The sequence below is a fragment of the Halichoerus grypus genome, chromosome 12, assembly GCF_964656455.1.
Source record: "Halichoerus grypus chromosome 12, mHalGry1.hap1.1, whole genome shotgun sequence".
Taxonomy (NCBI): Eukaryota; Metazoa; Chordata; class Mammalia; order Carnivora; family Phocidae; genus Halichoerus; species Halichoerus grypus.
Window position 1 is genome coordinate 13280748 of NC_135723.1, and position 19623 is coordinate 13300370.

The 19623-nt window shown below is 44.0% G+C and overlaps 1 non-coding gene across 1 annotated transcript; it reads left to right on the plus strand.

Moving 5' to 3' along the window:
* Positions 1-249: 249 nt before the first annotated feature.
* On the plus strand, positions 250-355 carry LOC118521259 (U6 spliceosomal RNA). Its single transcript, XR_004910080.1, has one exon. It is a non-coding gene; the product is annotated as a U6 spliceosomal RNA (small nuclear RNA).
* Positions 356-19623: the final 19268 nt, after the last annotated feature.

The following is a 19623-nucleotide window of genomic DNA, read 5'->3' on the forward strand; positions in this document are numbered from 1 at the left end:
CCTGGGGTCTTCATAGTGTGGAGCACCCCTCCAGCCCTGGACAGCCAACCTGGACTTCTACTTTAAAGAGAAATAAATTTCAGGGGCACCTGGGTGGCTCAATGGGTTAAGCATCTGCCTTCGGCTCAGGTCATGATCCTGGGGTCCCGGGATCGAGCTCCCTGCTCAGCCCTCTGCCCCTCACCCTGCTCTTGTGCTCTCTCTCTCTCTCAAATAAATGAAATCTTTAAAAAAACAAAAGAAAGAATTTTCAGTGCTCGCTTTGACATACTAAAAATTGGAAATGATACAGAGAAGATTAGCATGGCACCTGAGCCAGAATGACATGCAAATTCGTGAAGTGTTCCATATTTTTATGGATGGATCTAGAGGGTATCATGCTAAGTGCAATAAGCCAGTCAGAGAAAGACAAATGCCATATGACTTCACTCATATGTGGAATTTAAGAAACAAAACAAATAAGAAAAGGGGAAAGAAAAAAAACCCAGAGAGACGAACCAAGAAACAGACTCTTACCTATAGAGAACAATCTGATGGTTACCAGGGGGCAGGAGGTGGGGCGCGGGGGGAAACAGGTGAGGGGACCAAGGAGGGCACTTGTCAGTGATGAGCACCAGGCGATGTATGGAAATGCTGGATCACTATGTTGTACACCTGAAACTAAGGTAACGCTGTATGTTAACTACACTGGAATTCAAATAAATTTTTTTTTAAAAAGAAAGAAATTTCGGGGCGCCGGGGTGGCTCAGTCGTTAAGCATCTGCCTTCGGCTCAGGTCATGGTCCCAGGGTCCTGGGATCGAGCCCCGCATCGGGCTCCCTGCTCGGCGGGAAGCCTGCTTCTCCCTCTCCTGCCCCCTCTGCTTGTGTTCCCTCTCTCGCTGTGTCTCTCTCTGTCAAATAAATAAATAAAATCTTAAAAAAAAAAAAGAAAGAAATTTCAAAGTGTATAAATTCTTTCTTGTGGAGAGTCTACCCATAGCAGCAGAGCCCAGTTCCAACTAATACACTTTGTGCCGTCTTGGACTTGGGATTTCACCATGGGGATTGGTTTCCCGTCAGAGTTACCACGGGGAAGTGAGGACAGGTCCTTTTGCTTTTAGGTTTTCAAACTTACTTGGGGATTCTGTCACCTCCTCTCCTTCTCGGGGGCACTCACCAGTGCCTCATCTCTCTCTGCTCCTCTGACTTTTTTCTCCAGGGCAGGGAAAAAATTACTCCCTTGCATTCACCCAAATCTATGATTTCTGCCATAAACTGTCTGCCCTGAGTCCCTTGGGGCTTTGACTTTTGAAACTCAAAAGCTTTATCTCTCATGTTTTTGTCTCAAAGATGTAATCTGAAAGCCAGACACCCAGAATTGACATTTTTGTGTGGCTGTTCCCCTCCTTTCTCTTGGGTTGTGAGCCCAGAATGCTACAGCTTATGCCCTCGTAGGGGAAAAGTCACAAAGGCCCAGGAATGACCAGGGGTGAAGACACGCTAGCTAATTTATCAAATATGACCCTGCCCCATGAGCATTCGCCTCTATGCAGTGTCAGAAAATGCCAGTACTGGATGTTGTCTTTAAGAATCTCCCCCAAGTGGCCCTGCGAGCCCCGACTTGTCCCCACCGCAGGTGCCAGGGATTTGGACGTCGGTGTCCCCGGGGGCCTTATTCAGCCTACCACATGTTCCGTGCATTGTCTCTCCAAAGAACTGTTCAGTGTAACTGCTATTATTCATTCTGCAATGCAACGAGCAATGGCAGCCCCTCAGGTAGCTCTCAATGGCTGAAACACCCCCAGGGCAGCAACAACAACAACAAGAACACTCAGCACTGGCTCAAAACGCTATACTTCCTTGGGGGAGGAGCAAGATGGTGGAGGAGTAGGAGACCTGGATTTCGTCTGGTCCCAGGAATTCAGCTGGATAGGGATCAAACCATTCTGAACACCTACAAACTCAACAGGAGATCAAAGAAAAGAATAGCAACAACTCTCTGAACAGAAAAGCGACCACTTTCTGGAAGGTCTTTTCTGATTTGTTTAGAGTATATTTTCTGGGGACGTTGTTACCCTGCTAGCATTTTGTTCTCTCATTAATCTATTCTCCTCTGCACAAAATGACAAGACGGAAAAAATCACCTCAACAAAAAGAACAAGAGGTAGTACCGACTGCCAGGGACCTACTCAATACGGACATTAGTACGATGTCAGATCTAGAGTTCAGAATCATCACTTTAAAGATACTAGCTGGGCTTGAAAAAAGCATGGAAGTTATTAGAGAAACCCTTTCTGGAGAAGTAAAAGAACTAAAATCTAACCAAGTAGAAATCAAAAAGGCTATTAATGAGGTGCAATCAAATATGGGGGCGCTAACTGCTAGGATAAATGAGGCAGAAGAGAGAATCAGTGAGATAGAAGACCAAATGATGGAAAATAAAGAAGCCGAGAAAAAGAGAGATAAACAACTACTGGATCACGAGGGCAGAATTCGAGAGATAAACGATACCATGAGACGAAACAACATTAGAATAATTGGGATCCCAGAAGAAGAAGAAAGAGAGAGAGGGGCAGAAGGTATAATGGAGCAAATTATAGCAGAGAACTTCCCTAATTTGGGGAAGGAAACAGGCATCAAAATCCAGGAGGCACAGAGAACCCCTCTCAAAATCAATAAAAATAGGTCAACACCCCGACATCTAATAGTAAAACTTACGAGTCTCAGAGACAAAGAGAAAATCCTGAAAGCAGCTCAGGAGAAGAGATATGTAACCTACAATGGTAGAAACATTAGATTAGCAACAGACCTATCCACAGAGACCTGGCAGGCCAGAAAGGACTGCCAGGACATATTCAGAGCACTAAATGAGAAAAATATGCAGCCAAGAATACTATATCCAGCTAGGCTGTCATTGAAAATTGAAGGAGAGATAAAAAGCTTCCAGGACAAACAAAAACTAAAGGAATTTGCAAACACGAAACCAGCCCTACAAGAAATCTTGAAAGGGGTCCTCTAAGGAAAGAGAGAGCCTAAAAGCAACATAGACCAGAAAGGAACACAGACAATATACAGTAACAGTCACCTTACAGGCAATACAATGGCCCTAAATTCATCTCTTTCAATAGTTACCCTGAATGTAAATGGGCTAAATGCCCCAATCAAAAGACACAGGCTATCAGATTGGATTAAAAAACAAGACCCAGGGCGCCTGGGTGGCTCAGTTGGTTGGGCGACTGCCTTCGGCTCAGGTCATGATCCTGGAGTCCCGGGATCGAGTCCCGCATCGGGCTCCCTGCTCGGCAGGGAGTCTGCTTCTCCCTCTGACCCTCCTCCCTCTCATGCTCTCTGTCTCTCATTCTCTCTCAAATAAATAAATAAATAAATCTTTAAAAAAAAAAAAAAACAAGACCCATCGATATGCTGTCTGCAAGAGACTCACTTTAGAACCAAAGACACCCCCAGATTGAAAGTGAGGGGGTGGAAAACCATTTACCATGCTAATGGACACCAAAAGAAAGCTGGGGTGGCAATCCTTATATCAGACAAATTAGATTTTAAACCAAAGACTGTAATAAGAGATGAGGAAGGACACTATATCCTACTTAAAGGGTCTATCCAACAAGAAGATCTAACAATTGTAAATATCTATGCCCCTAACATGGGAGCAGCCAATTATATAAGCCAATTAATAACAAAAGCAAAGAAACACATCGACAACAATACAATAATAGTGGGGGACTTTAACACCCCCCTCACTGAAATGGACAGATCGTCTAAGCAAAAGATCAACAAGGAAATAAAGACTTTAAATGACACACTGGACCAAATGGACTTCACAGACATATTCAGAACATTCCATCCCAAAGCAATGGAATACACATTCTTCTCTAGTGCCCATGGAACATTCTCCAGAATCGATCACATCCTAGGTCATAAATCAGGTCTCAACCAGTACCAAAAGATTGGGATCATTCCCTGCCTATTTTCAGACCATAATGCTTTGAAACTAGAACTCAATCACAAGAGGAAAGTCAGAAAGAACTCAAATACATGGAGGCTAAAGAGCATCCTACTGAAGAATGAACGGGTCAACCAGGAAATTAAAGAAGAATTTAAAAAATTCATGGAAACCAATGAAAATGAAAACACAACTATTCAAAATCTTTGGGATGCAGCAAAGGCAGTCCTAAGAGGAAAGTATATAGCAATACAAGCCTTTCTCAAGAAACAAGAAAGGTCTCAAGTACACAACCTAACCCTACACCTAAAGGAGCTGGAGAAAGAACAGCAAATAAAGCCTAAACCCAGCAGGAGAAGAGAAATAATAAAGATCAGAGCAGAAATCAATGAAATAGAAACTAAAAGAACAGTAGAACAGATCAACGAAACAAGGAGCTGGTTCTTTGAAAGAATTAACAAGATTGATAAACCCCTGGCCAGACTTATCAAAAAGAAAAGAGAAATGACCCAAATCAACAAAATCATGAATGAAAGAGGAGAGATCACAACCAACACCAAAGAAATACAAACAATTATAAGAACATATTATGAGCAACTCTATGCCAGCAAATTAGATAACCTGGAAGAAATGGATGCATTCCTAGAGATGTATCAACTACCAAAACTGAACCAGGAAGAAATAGAAAACCTGAACAGACCTATAACCACTAAGGAAATTGAAGCAGTCATCAAAAATCTCCCAAAACACAAAAGCCCAGGGCCAGATGGCTTCCCAGGGGAATTCTTCCAAACATTTAAAGAAGAATTAATACCTATTCTTCTGAAACTGTTCCAAAAAATAGAAATGGAAGGAAAACTTCCAAACTCATTTTATGAGGCCAGCATTACCTTGATCCCAAAACCAGACAAAGACCCTATCAAAAAGGAGAATTACAGACCAATATCCCTGATGAACATGGATGCAAAAATTCTCACCAAAATACTAGCCAATAGGATCCAAGAGTACATTAAAAGGATTATTCACCACGACCAAGTGGGATTTATCCCTGGGCTGCAAGGTTGGTTCAACATCCGCAAATCAATCAACGTGATACAATACATTAACAAAAGAAAGAACAAGAATCATATGATCCTCTCAATAGATGCAGAAAAAGCATTTGACAAAGTACAGCATCCTTTCTTGATCAAAACTCTTCAGAGTATAGGTTTAGAGGGTACATACCTCAATATCATAAAAGCCATCTATGAAAAACCTACAGCGAATATCATTCTCAATGGGGAAAAACTGAGAGCTTTCCCCCTAAGGTCAGGAACGCGGCAGGGATGTCCACTATCACCACTGCTTTTCAACATAGTATTGGAAGTCCTAGCCACAGCAAGCAGACAACAAAAAGAAATAAAAGGCATCCAAATCAGCAAAGAAGAAGTCAAACTCTCACTCTTTGCAGATGATATGATACTGTATGTGGAAAATCCCAAAGACTCCACCCCAAAACTGCTAGAACTCATACAGGAATTCAGTCAAGTGGCAGGATATAAAATCAATGCACAGAAGTCAGTGGCATTCCTATACACCAACAACAAGACAGAAGAAAGAGAAATTAAGGAGTCGATCCCATTTACAATTGCACCCAAAACCATAAGATACCTAGGAATAAATCTAACCAAAGAGGCAAAGGATCTGTACTCAGAAAACTATAAAATACTCATGAAAGAAATTGAGGAAGACACAAAGAAATGGAAAAACGTTCCATGCTCATGGATTGGAAGAACAAATATTGTGAAGATGTCAATGCTACCTAGAGCAATCTACACATTCAATGCAATCCCCATCAAAATACCATCCACTTTTTTCAAAGAAATGGAGCAAATAATCCTAAAATTTGTATGGAACCAGAAAAGACCCCGCATAGCCAGAGGAACGTTGAAAAAGAAAAGCAAAGCTGGTGGCATCAGAATTCCGGACTTCCAGCTCTATTACAAAGCTGTCATCATCAAGACAGTATGGTACTGGCACAAAAACAGGCACATAGATCAATGGAACAGAATAGAGAGCCCAGAAATGGACCCTCAACTCTATGGTCAACTAATCTTTGACAAAGCAGGAAAGAATGTCCAATGGAAAAAAGACAGTCTCTTCAACAAATGGTGTTGGGAAAATTGGACAGCCACATGCAGAAGAATGAAACTGGACCATTTCCTTACACCACACACAAAAATAGACTCCAAATGGTTGAAAGACCTCAATGTGAGACAGGAGTCCATCAAAATCCTAAAGGAGAACACAGGCAGCAACCTCTTCGACCTCAGCCGCAGCAACTTCTTCCTAGAAACATCACCAAAGGCAAGGGAAGCAAGGGCAAAAATGAACTATTGGGACTTCATCAAGATAAAAAGCTTTTGCAAAGCAAAGGAAACAGTCAAGAAAACCAAAAGACAACTGACAGAATGGGAGAAGATACTTGCAAATGACATATCAGATAAAGGGCTAGTATCCAAAATCTATAAAGAACTCATCAAACTCAACACCCAAAGAACAAATGATCCAATCAAGAAATGGGCAGAAGACATGAACAGACATTTTTCCAAAGAAGACATCCAAATGGCCAACAGACACATGAAAAAGTGCTCAATATCGCTCGGCATCAGGGAAATCCAAATCAAAACCTCAATGAGATACCACCTCACACCAGTCAGAATGGCTAAAATTAACAAGTCAGGCAATGACAGATGTTGGCGGGGATGCGGAGAAAGGGGAACCCTCCTACACTGTTGGTGGGAATGCAAGCTGGTGCAGCCACTCTGGAAAACAGTATGGAGGTTCCTCAAAAAGTTGAAAATAGAGCTACCATATGATCCAGCAATTGCACTACTGGGTATTTACCCCAAAGATACAAAAGTAGGGATCTGAAAGGGTACGTGCACCCCAATGTTTATAGCAGCAATGTCCACAATAGCCAAACTGTGGAAAGAGCCAAGATGTCCATCGACAGATGAATGGATAAAGAAGAGGTGGTATATATATACAATGGAATATTATGCAGCCATCAAAAGGAATGAGATCTTGCCATTTGCAACGACGTGGATGGAACTGGAGGGTATTATGCTGAGCGAAATAAGTCAAACAGAGAAAGACATGTATCATATGACCTCGCTGATATGAGGAATTCTTAATCTCAGGAAACAAACTGAGGGTTGCTGGAGTGGGGGGTGGGTGGGAGGAATGGGGTGACTGGGTGATGGACACTGGGGAGGGTATGTGCTCTGGTAAGTGCTGTGAATTGTGCAAGACTGTTGAATCTCAGATCTGTACCTCTGAAACAAATAATGCAATATATGTTAAGAAAGAAAAAAAAAAAAAGAAGAAGAATGTAGCAGGAGGGGAAGAATGAAGGGGGGAAATCGGAGGGGTAGACAAACCATGAGAGACTATGGACTCTGAAAAACAAACTGAGGGTTCTAGAGGGGAGGGGGGTGGGAGGATGGGTTAGCCTGGTGATGGGTATTGAGGAGGGCACGTTCTGCATGGAGCACTGGGTGTTATGCACAAACAATGAATCATGGAACAGTGTATCTAAAACTAATGATGTAATGTATGGGGATTAACATAACAATAAAAAATTAAAAAAAAAAAAAGAATCTCCCCCAGGGACGCCTGGATGGCTCAGTCGGTTAAGCGGCTGCCTTTGGCTCAGGTCATGATCCCAGGGTCCTGGGATCGAGTCCCACCAGTATTGGGCTCCCTGCTCAGGGTGGAGTCTGCTCTTCGCTCTCCCTCTGCTTTCCCCCCCTGCCGCCCCGCCTGTGCTCTCTCTCACTCTCAAATGAATAAATAAAAAACCTTAAAAAAAAAAAAAAGAATCTCCCCCAAAGAAGAATTCTGGGTTCAAATAAGTTTGAGAAACAGAGCTTTTACTACACAAATATGCACTGCGATGTAGACAGAGTGCAGCCTATCCTAAAGGTATCTTCCTTTCTAGAACCATATATAGCACACCAAAAGCACATGAGAGTTCGATCATCTAAGACACATCTCTATTAGGAGTATATGTGTGCGTTGTCCGGAGAAAACATAAGCTGGTGGCCTCTGGGGATCCAAGGTGGGAAGTTGACTTCCTTTTCACTGTACAACTTTTGCTCTTTGGGGTTTGTGCTTTCTATGCGTACGTGTTACCTAACGATCTGGAACGGGCGCTAACCCAGGAATGGAGCGGGTGAGCCCTGGCACGGCCAAGGCCATCTGCCCAGGAAAACCCGGCGGGGGGAGGGGGGAGCTGGACAAATCGAAAGCATAGCTCCTGGCTGGGTTTGCCAACGCTGTTGCCGACCAAACTCAGATAGACCTGTCTCAAGACAAGCCAATAAGTCAAGAGACAAGGTTTTTGGAAAAGAGAAAGGGAGAGATTTATTTCGGGTGCTGGTAGCCAGGGCAGGTGCAACAAAGCAGGCAGAGAGCCAGTGATCCCTGGTGAGGGTGGTAGGGTTGTGTTCAGCATGTGATCATGGGCAGGGAAGGGGACCTGTCGGGGGGGGGGGTGGTCTTCTAGGTATTCCATTGCTATGGGGGCTTTCCCGACCTGGCAATTGGAATGTTCCCGTCATTGCAAAACATCTTCAACGCCTCAAGAAAGTGCAATGAGAAATAAGAACCATGGGTTTCAGTGAGAGCAGGAGTTAAGCCGTCTTGTCTCTTTCTGATTTTAATGGTTGGGGTCTATAGTTGAGCAAGAGGGCTTGCCGACACATGTACTAAAATAGAGACAACAAATTGATGGACGCTTAGATAAGCCCCAAACTGGCAATCACGTTTAACTGAATCCTGCTGGGGATTGAGCTCTGTCCTCTACTGAGGGTCATCATAAGAAACGTCCCTCAGAAGCTCACCAGGAGGGCGATGGAAGAATGATATTGAGGATGCTGTGAAATCGGAAAGCAAGAAAAACAAGAACAAAATCTGATTTAACTGCTCTGGTGTGGAACTATGGCAGATGTTTCAGAAGCTCTAATGTGTAGCCAGAGTTGAGACCCACTGGGACTGAGAGGGAACTTTAACAGGTCTTCATCCAGAAGGCGTTTCTCCTGTTTTGGGCAAGGCACTGGGGGGAAATTCAAAAGTAAGACTTGGTCTCTATCTTCAAATGGCTCCTGGAGCTGGAAGTTGCTCCGTTTCTTATCAGAGTTGTTTCTGGAAAGAGCCTCTCCCCCACTCCCTGTCTACCCCCAGCTTCATTACGTAAGAGCTGGGGCTGGGGCTGGGTTTGCTCAGGGAGAGCTGAACTGAGCTATTGTGTCAGCCTCGGAAGATAAAGAGCTTTGGGTCACCTGGAGCCCCCGAGGGCTTCCAGGCACTTCTGGGAGAATTCCACATTCCAGATCACACACGCAGGCCTGGGAAACCCACGGAGGGTCCCTTGGCTTGCAGAGCTGCAGATCCAAGTTTTGCTCTAGAAAAGCCTTTCCAATTGCCGGCCATTGGACGAACTAACTATATATTTTTTGCCATCCTGATACAAGGAGTCACACAACCTTTTACAAACTCATCATTTCTCAGGAGCGAGAGAATTCCAGTTTTGGAAAATTCTATTTTATCTTAAAATTTTTATCTTGGAATAATTATAGGCTCGCAGGACACGGCATAATTAGCCAGAGAGTCCTGTGTACCCTTCCCCTCACTCCCAGAAATTGACATTGGCACAAGACTGTTCTAGACTTACAGGCCTTATTCACGCTTCATCACTTTTTTTTTTTTTTTTTAAGATTTTATTTATTTGTTTGTCAGAGAGCGAGCACAAGCAAGGGGAGGGACAGAGTGAAAGGGAGAAGCAGGCTCCCCGCTGAGCAGGGAGCCTGATGCGGGGCTCCATCCCAGGACCTGGGATCATGACCTAAGCTGAAGGCAGATGCTTCACCAACTGAGCCACCCAGGTGCCCCACTTTTCATCACTTTTTAAATAAAAAAACCCCTGCATTCATTTGTGTTTGCTACTTCTATAGATCTGTATAGAAATTCTTGTATTTAAGATACAGATCTGTTTCATCACTGAAACAGAACTTCCTGCTGCCTCTTTGTGTTCACACCCACCCGTTTCTAGATGGGGAATGTTCTATAAATGGACTCGTACAGCATGCAGTCTTCATCTGAAAGGTAACAGCTTGAGGGATATATAATTCACATACCATTCATTTAAAGTGCACAGTTCAGTGGCAAGATCTTAATGTAGTAAAAGACTTCTGCAACCATCAGCATAGTCAATCAGAACCTTTCCGTCACCCCAAAAAGAAACTTTCCACCAGTCAGCACTCACTCCCGATTTCTCCCCAACCCTCAGCCCCAGGCAACCACCGATCGGCTTTCAGTCTGTAGAGATTCGCCTGTTCTGGACATTTCATACAAATGGAATCATCTAATACTTATAATCATATCTATTTAGCCATTTGTATTCTGGCTTCTTTCACTGAGGATGATGTCAAGGTTCATCCCGGCTGCAGCAGGAATCAGGACTTTATTCATTTTATAGTCCATGGAATGGATGTAGCACCTTTGTTTCTCCATTTCCCCATTGTTTCCACTTTGGGCTATGATGAATTGATAGAATTGCTTGGTTACCTTATAGATCGAATTCATTGGCTAGTATGAATTGATCGATTGTTTCTACTTGTGGCTGTTTTGAATAATGTTACTATGAACATTTACATAGAAGTTTTTGTGTGGATCTAGGTTTTTATTTTTTTTTAGGTATGTACCTAGGAATGGAGTTGCCAGATTCTATGGTAACTCCGTGTTTAACCTTTCCAGGAACTGCCAATGAAGCATAGTTGGAAGAAAGGCAGGCCTGGAAAAGAGACCCCTGCCCTAAGAGGAAACCAACCTTAAAAGGATTTTACACCACACTGGAAGGAGCCCCCCACCCTTTCCCATGTGATAGATGACAACAACCTGATTGGATGTGCATGGACAGTTAATCAGATTAGAACAGCCCTCCCACAAGCCCATAAATACCCCCTAGACTTAGAAAATCCAGAGGCAACCCTCTTGGGTCCCCCCCCTCTTTGGGAGCTTTGTACTATCACTCAGTAAACTTATTCTTTTGCTCAATAAACTTTGATTTGCTGTCCACCACTCTTTGGTCTATCTTTTCATTCTTCGAAGCTGCGTGACCAAGAACCCCAGGCACTACAGGAAAAGAAATCCTGTAACACTGCCAAACTGTTTTCCCAAGCAGCTGTACTAGATGAGGGTTCTGATTTCTCCACATCCTCACCAGCCCTTGTGATTGTCTTATTGATTCCAGCCATCCTGGTGGGTGAGGAGTAGGATCTCATTGTGGGTTTTGTGGGTGTTTTTTTTTAAAGATTTTATTTTTATTTATTTATTTTTAAAAAGATCTAATTAATTTATTTGAGAGAAAGAGCGAGAGAGCACAAGCAAGGAGGAGAGGGAGAAGCAGGCTCCCCACTGAGCAGGGAGCCCAATGTGGGACTCGATCCCAGGACCCTGGGACCATGACCTGAGCTGAAGGCAGGTGCTTAACCAACTGGGCCACCCAGGTGCCCCTAAAGACTTTATTTTTAAGTAATCTCTACACCCACCATGGGACTTGATCTCACAACCCTGAGATCAAGAGTCACACGCTCCACCAACTGAGCCAGTGAGGCGCCCCTCACTGTGGTTTTGACTTGCATTTCTCTAATGACTAGAGACATCGGGCATCTTTTCATGTGCTTATGGCCTTTTGCATATCTTCTTTGGAAAAAATGTCTACTTGAATCCTTTGTCCATTTCTAAATTGGGTTATTTGTCTTTTTATTGTTGTAGGAGTTTTCTCATATAGTGTAGATACAAGTCCCTTAGATTTATGATTTGCAAATATTTTCTTCCATTCTTTGTGCTTTCTTGGTGGTATTCTTTGAAGCACAGACAATTTTAATTTTGATGAAGTCCAATTTATCTATATATTTTTCTTCTGTTGTTTTTTGTCTTTTTTTAAAAAAAGATTTTATTTATTTTTTGAATGAAAGAGAGCATGAGCGAGAGTGAGCATAAGTAGTGGGGAGGGGTAGAGGGAGAGGGAGAAGCAGGCTCCCCGATGAGCAGGCAGCCTGATGCCGGGCTCGATCCCAGGACCCTGAGATCATGACCCGAGCCAAAGGCAGACGCTTAACTGACTGAGCCACCCAGGCGCCCCCTCCTTAGGATTTTCTATATACAAAATCATGTCGTCTGCAAATAGAGAGGGTTTTTTCCCATGCATTTTTATTTTTTATTTTTATTCATTTATTTTTTAAGTTGTATTTATTTATTTGAGAGAGAGAGAGAGCATGCATGCAAGTGGGGGTGGGGTGGGAGGAGGGGCAGAGGGAGAGGGAGGGAAAGAATCTCACGGAGACTACACTGACCACGGAGCCCGACTCGGGGCTTGATTTCCTAACCCTGAGATCACGACCTGAGCCAAAATCAAGAGTCAGAGGCTTAACCAACTGTGCCACCCAGGTGCCCCTCCATGTTTTTTAAAATAGACTTCATTTTTTAGAGCAGTTTTAGTTTCACACCAAAATCAAGAGACATACAGTCCCTGCCCCTACACATGCATAGCTCCCTTCATTATCAACATTCCCCACAAGAGTGCGGGGTACATTTATTACAATTGGTGAAGCTACACAGACACATCATTATCACCCAGAATCCATAGTTTACATTAGGGTTCACTCTTGGTGTTGTACATTCCATGGGTTTGAACAAATGTATAATGACATGTATCCATCATTATGGTATCACACAGAATATTTTCACTGCCTTAAAAATCCTCTGTGCTCTGCCTGTTTATTCATCTCTCCTCTCTAAACCCTGGCAACCCACTCATCTTTTAACTATTTCCATAATTTTTCCTTCTCTGGAGTGTCATTTAGTTGGAATTATACAATATGTAGTCTTTTCAGGCTGGCTTCTTTCACTTAGTGATATGCACTTAATTCTTTAGAATTGAACAATATTGCATGATTGGATGTACCACAATCTATTCATCCATTCCCCTACCAAAGGTCATCATGGTTGCTTCCAATTTTCGGCAATTAAAAATAAAGCTGCTTATAAACATCCAAGTGCAGGTTTTTGTGTAGATGAAAATTTCCAACTTCTTTGGGTAAATACCAAGGAACCTGATTGTTGGGTTGTGTGGCAAGAGCATATTTAGTTTTCTAGGAGCCACCACACTGTCTTGCAAAGTAGCTGTTCCATTTTGCATTCCCACCAGCAGCAAAGGAGGGTTCTTCTTCTCCACATCCTCACCAGTATTTGGTGTTGTCAGTGTTTTAGATCTTGGCCATTCTAATAGGTGGGTGGTGGGATCTGGTTGTTTTAATTTGCATTTCCTTGATGACTTATGATGTGCAGCATCTTTTCATATGCTTATTTGCCAGCCCTATGTCTTCTTTGATGAAGTATCTGTTAAGGTCTTTGGCCCATTTTTAAATTGAGTTGTTTTCTTATTGTTGAATTTTAAGCGTTCTTTGTGTGTTTTTGGATAACAGTCTTTTAACAGATGTGTCTTTTGCAAATATTTCCTCCCAGTCTGTGACTTGCTTTTTCATTGTCTTGACACTGTCTTTAATTTGCATTTTTTCTAATGGCTAATGATGCTGAACACCTTTTCATGTGTTTATTTGCCAGCTAGTGCAATACCTGTTTATGCCTTTTGTCTGTTTCCTAATTGGAGTTTGTTTGTTACTGTTGAGTTTTTTATATATTCTTTAATATATATATTAAGAGTTCATTATATATTCTTGATACAAGGCCTTTGTTGGATATATGTAATCATATACTTAAAAACATTAGTTTCAGGGCGCCTGGGTGGCTCAGTTGGTTAAGCGACTGCCTTCGGCTCAGGTCATGATCCCGGAGTCCCGGGATCGAGTCCCACATCAGGCTCCCTGCTCGGCGGGGAGTCTGCTTCTCCCTCTAACCCTACCCCCTCTTGAGCTCTCTCTCTCACTCTCTCTGTCTCTCAAATAAATAAATAAAATCTTAAAAAAAAAAAACACATTAGTTTCAACCATGTAAGTAGTACATGAATGCATCCTTTTTTTTTTTTTTTGAAGTAGGCTCCGTGCTCAACACAGGGTTTGAACTCACGACCCTGAAATCAAGACCTGAACTGAGATCGAGAGTCAGATATTCGGGACGTGTGGGTGGTTCAGTCGGTTAAGCATCTGCCTTTGGCTCAGGTCATGATCCCAGGGTCCTGGGGTCGAGTCCCGCATCTGGCTCCTTGCTCAGCAGGGAGTCTGCTTCTCCCTCTGCCTGCCACTCCCTGTGCTTATGCTCTATCTCTCTGACAAATAAATGAAATATTAAAGAAAAAAAGTCTAAAAAAAAAAAAAAGGAGATGCTCAACTGACTGAGCCACCCAGGCACCCCACATGAATGCGTTCTTTATTTAAAAATAGTAAAATAGGGGTGCCTGGGTGGCTCAGTCATTAAGCGTCTGCCTTCGGCTCAGGTCATGATCCCAGGGTCCTGGAATCGAGCCCCTCATTGGGCTCCCTGCTCAGCGGGAAGCCTGCTTCTCTCTCTCCCACTTACCCTGCTTGTGTTCTCTCTCTGGCTGTCTCTCTCTGTCAAATAAATAAATAAAATCTTTAAAAAAATAAAAATTAAAAATAAAAATAATAGGGGCGCCTGGGTGGCTCAGTTGGTTAAGCAACTGCCTTCGGCTCAGGTCATGATCCTGGAGTCCCGGGATCGAGTCCCGCATCGGGCTCCCTGCTCGGCAGGGAGTCTGCTTCTCCCTCTGACCCTCCTCCCTCTCATGCTCTCTGTCTCTCATTCTCTCTCTCTCAAATAAATAAATAAAATCTTTAAAAAAAATAAAAAAATAAAAAATAAAAAAAAATAAAATAAATTCGATAAAGTTTAAACCCCCAAATCCTTTCCTTTTCCACCACCTTCCCAGGGATGACCATCATTATGTATTTGAGGCATATCACCTAGATTTTTTTTTTAAAGATTTTATTTATTTATTTGAGAGAGAGAATGAGATAGAGAGAGCATGAGAGGCGGGAGGGTCAGAAGGAGAAGCAGACTCCCTGCTGAGGAGGGAGCCTGATGCGGGACTTGATCCTGGAACTCCAGGATCATGACCTGAGCCGAAGGCAGTCGCTTAACCAACTGAACCACCCAGGCGCCCTCACCTAGATTTAAAAAAAAAAAAACTTTTCTCAAGATACACAAACTCACAGAATGTATATGGTGCTGTTTTTTATATGGGTTTTACAAAAACGTTATACTGTTTGTATCACAGTGCAAGATGCATTTTTGAATTGGGGATATTTTAGAGAGCTTCTTAATGCCGATAGATATCTCTGGTCTGTTCCTTCACACTGTTGTAAAAGCCTTGCCTTGTGTGACTAGGTTATGTTTAGCCACACCTCTGGTCCTAGACATCCAGGTGTTTCCCAGTGCTTCTCCAGCGAACAGTGCAGCCGGGAACTGCCCCGAACAGGGCTCTGGGCACACGTGGGAGTGTTTCTTTAGCAAGGTACAGAGAAAGGGAATGTTGTGAACATTAAGGTATGTGCTTTATGTATTTACTTATTTATTTATTTAAGATTTTATTTATTTTAGAGAGGGAGGGAGGGAGAGAGAGAGACTGAGAGATGGGGCTGAGGGAGAAAGAGAGAATCACAAGCCGACTCTGCGCTGCGTGCGAAGCCCGACACAGGGCTCGGTCCCACGACCCTGAAATCATGACCTGAGCCGAAATCAAGAGTCAGACGCTCCACGGACTGAGCCACGCAGGCGCCCCATGCTTTTTCTATTTTACTAGATCCTTCCAAATCACCCTCCGAGATGTGCGCGTTTCCCCACGCCTTGGCCGACAACCACGTGACTTCTGAATGTAAGACCCACTGTTCCCTATGTCGATTGCCTACCAGCTGAGGGCGGTGAAGAGGAGTGGGATTCAGACACGTGGCGGGTGAGGGTTAGGGGGTCTCACACTGACGGTGCCTTCTGTGCCACGGGCCCTGCGGCCACATGCTTCCAGCTCATCTCTGTTAGGAACTGTCATCGGCTGGAGGGGACAGAGGAGCCATGAGACTAAGTCCAGTGTGGATTCTGGATTAGAACGTGACACGGGAAGAGTGGGAACACTGGTGAGATCCCACGAAGTCTGTAGCTTAACTCTTGTGTACCAGTGTGAATTTATTCCTTGTGACAAGTGTGACCGGGTAATGCTGGGAGAGGGACATACAGGAACTCTGTCCAATCTTGGCAACTGGCCTGTAAATCTAAAATTACTGTAACATAAAAATTTGTAAAAGAAAAGACTTGAGGGACGCCTGGGTGGCTCAGTCGGTTAAGCGTCTGCTTTCAGCTTGGGTCATGATCCCAGGATCCTGGGATCGAGGCCCGCATCGGGCTCCCTGCTCGGTGGAGAGTCTGCTTCTCCCTCTCCCTCTGCTGCTCCCCCTGCTTGTGCTCTCTCTCTCTTTCTCTCTGATAAATAAATAAAATATTAAAAAAAAAAAAAAAGACTTGAACATGCAATAAAATACTACGTGTGGACTGTATTTGGATCCCAATAGAAACAAACGAAGAGACTGTTGGGGGGTGGGGGAGAAAACAGCAAAAATTTGAATATAGACTGGTATTAGATAATACTAAGGAATTATTATTAATTTTGTTAGGTGTGATGAACAAAAATCATCTTTACCTATTGAAGGCGCATGCTGAAGTATTCATAGGTGAAATGACATAATAGCTGGAATTTGTTTTAAAATATTCAGAAATTGGGCACCTGGGTGGCTCAGTCGGTTAAGCGTCTGCCTTCGGCTCTGGTCTGATCCTGGAGTCCCAGGATCGAGTCCCGCATTGGGCTCCCTGCTGAGCAGGTAGTCTGTTGTCTCCCTCCGACCCTCCCCCCTCTCATGCTCTCTCCCTCTCATTCTCTCTCTCAAATAAATAAATAAAAAATCTTAAAAAAATAAAATAAAATATTCAGAAATAATGGGAGCGCCTGGCTAGTTCAGTCCGTAGAGCGTACAACCCTTGATCTAGGGATCATGAGTTTGAGCCCCATGTTGGGTGTAGATATTACTTAAAAAATAAATAAATATAAATGGATATCTCCTTTAAAAAAAAAGTTAAAATATTCAGAAACAAAAGAGAAGTACTTATGGGTAAAGTGATATAATTTCTTGGGGTTACTTTAAAATATCCCAGAAAGAAAAATGTAGTTTTGGGAAAAAGATGAAAAAAATGGGCATAATGTTGCTACTTAATGAAACTGAATGGAAGGTAGAGGGTGTGGGCGGGTGTCTGTCCTACTCTTCTCTCTACTCCTAAGAATGACTAAATTTTTCTGTAATAAAAAGTTGAACAGACAACACAGCTCCAGGGATAGGAGTGACTTCGTGACACCCCACTTTTTCTTCCCACGGGACTTTTTCACACTTCAATAGCACTTCCTCTGTTGTTTGCCGCCGGCCGTAGACCCTGCCTCCTCTCTGGTCTGAAGGCTCCCCAAGGCTGTTTTATCTGTGGGCCAACCTCATCCAGTCCAGTGATAAAAGCTTGTGGAGCATTAATATGTACCAGGCTGTGTGCTGCCCTGGGGGATGGGATGGTAAGGAAAAGCAACGCTGTTGCTAACTCATTGAATTTATAATCCAGGGTGGGGCGGATCATGGCACTGAATTGCTTGGCTCTGCTTCTGTTGTCCTAACTCCTTCTCTGACTTTACATCTGACCTTTCGGCCTCTAGTTTATCAGAACCCTTGTGATTACACTGGGTCCACCGAGATAATCCAGGATGATCCCCCATCTCAAGAGCCTTACTTCATCACACCTGCAAAGTCCCTTTTGCCACGTCAGGTAGTAACCTATTCGCAAGTTCTGGGGGGTGAGGACATAGACATCTTTGAGGGGGTGTTTTTCAGCCGACTCCATCTTTTTTTGGAGTTCTGTGTTTATCCTAAAAAAGACTTGGAAGTTAATGAGATGGTTTAGGCAAAGGGAGGACCTGATCAGGTCTGACCTTTGCTCTGATGGTTGTATCCAGGATGGACTGGGTGGGGTTAGGAGGGGAGCAAGGTGGCTACGGTGAGAAAGCAGGAGGCTGTCGGGACAGCTCAGGTGAAATCATTTAGCCTGGATGAGAATGGAGGTGGTAAAGATGGAGAAGAATGAAGAATTATGTTTGATGAATGAATGAATGAACGAACGAACGAACAAACGAACGAACGGTCTGTCTTGGAACAAAAGGAACTTGCTTCCCCGCTTAGAGGTTTCCATTCTAGAAGCACAGTGTGCTGCCGAGACATGCAGACCTTGACCATCACAGCATGGCCTTCCAAGGCCCACATGGTCGATAGCCTCAGAAGGCTCATCCCTCCTCTCCTGGAAACCTTTATCTTTGGCACCAGGACGGTGACCCAGCAGAGGAGCAAAAAGACAAAGCAGTTGCTGAGTGTCTTGAATGTTTCCCTCTCTGCTTGGCAGACACCCAGTGGGGCAGGGTCGGGGGACAGGGGGTAACCTGGATTCGGTACGGGCTGGGGCTGGCCTTTCCAAGTTCTGCATGGGTCGAGCTCCTGCATGTTACTCTGTCTCAGAATAAATACGTAAAACCGTGACTTAGGTTTCATAACTTACTTAGCTGATCTTTGCATTTACTGTTGCTTTTCTGGGATTTGCGGCATTTCAGGAGTGTTGTATGCTGGGGGCCAGATGAGAGCGAGGCAAGGTATGGCATGTCCACATATGTGTATGTGCCTTCTCACCTGCTTGCTTCACTGATGCGATTTTGTGATTGCGAGCTGACCACCCAAAGGGAGGATCTAGGCGAAGGCAGCTTATTCGATTTTAGTGGCCTGAGCCAGTGAACCACCCCAGACTTCCCAAAATACAACCTTACTCAGAGCCTATGAAGTTGGGCATGCTAGTTCAACCCCACAAACTCTTGGACCTGGTACCTTGGGTTGCTTAAAAAACATTCTTCAGGGGGCGCCTGGCTGGTTCCATCAGTGGAGCATGTGACTCTTGATCTCAGGGTTGTAAGTTCGAGCCCTGGGTTGGGTGTAGAGACTACGTAAAAAATAAGATCTTTTAAAAAAATTCTTCAGGAATGAAATTCTTCAGCAGTGCTCAACTGCATGCTTCCTGCAAACCAAGGGTCAAAACATTGAATGACTGCATCGCCCCAGACTCAGTCAACGGGCCAGTGTACCGACGAACGGCTCCTCTCAGCGGGAGTGTTCATATCAGGAGCCACAGAGAATATCCATGGCCACGTTAGGGACCCCTGAGTTTGCCCCTCCCCCAGTGCTCCAGTGAGGATGAGGAACCAGTAGTTGCATCTGACCCGTCCTCCCTTCCACGGTCCTCAGGCCTCGCTGGGAGGAATTCCTGACTTTCATGGGGTACCAGAGTGGGACAGAAAGGCGTGAAGCGGGGCTCAGCCCGCCGTGCAGGATTGCCTGGGTTCTGCCTCTCCTGCTAGGACATCGCACCTGTCACTGGTCCCTGCAGACTTCACTTCCCAGTCCCTGTGCCTTCTCATCGGAGGGTCCCTTCAGTGCTAAGATTCAGAGAGTACAGATGCGGGATAACCTGAGTCTCTGGCTCCTTCTCCAAGTGTCCTAGTTCCTTTTATTCTCACATGCCAGCACGAAATGCATGGAC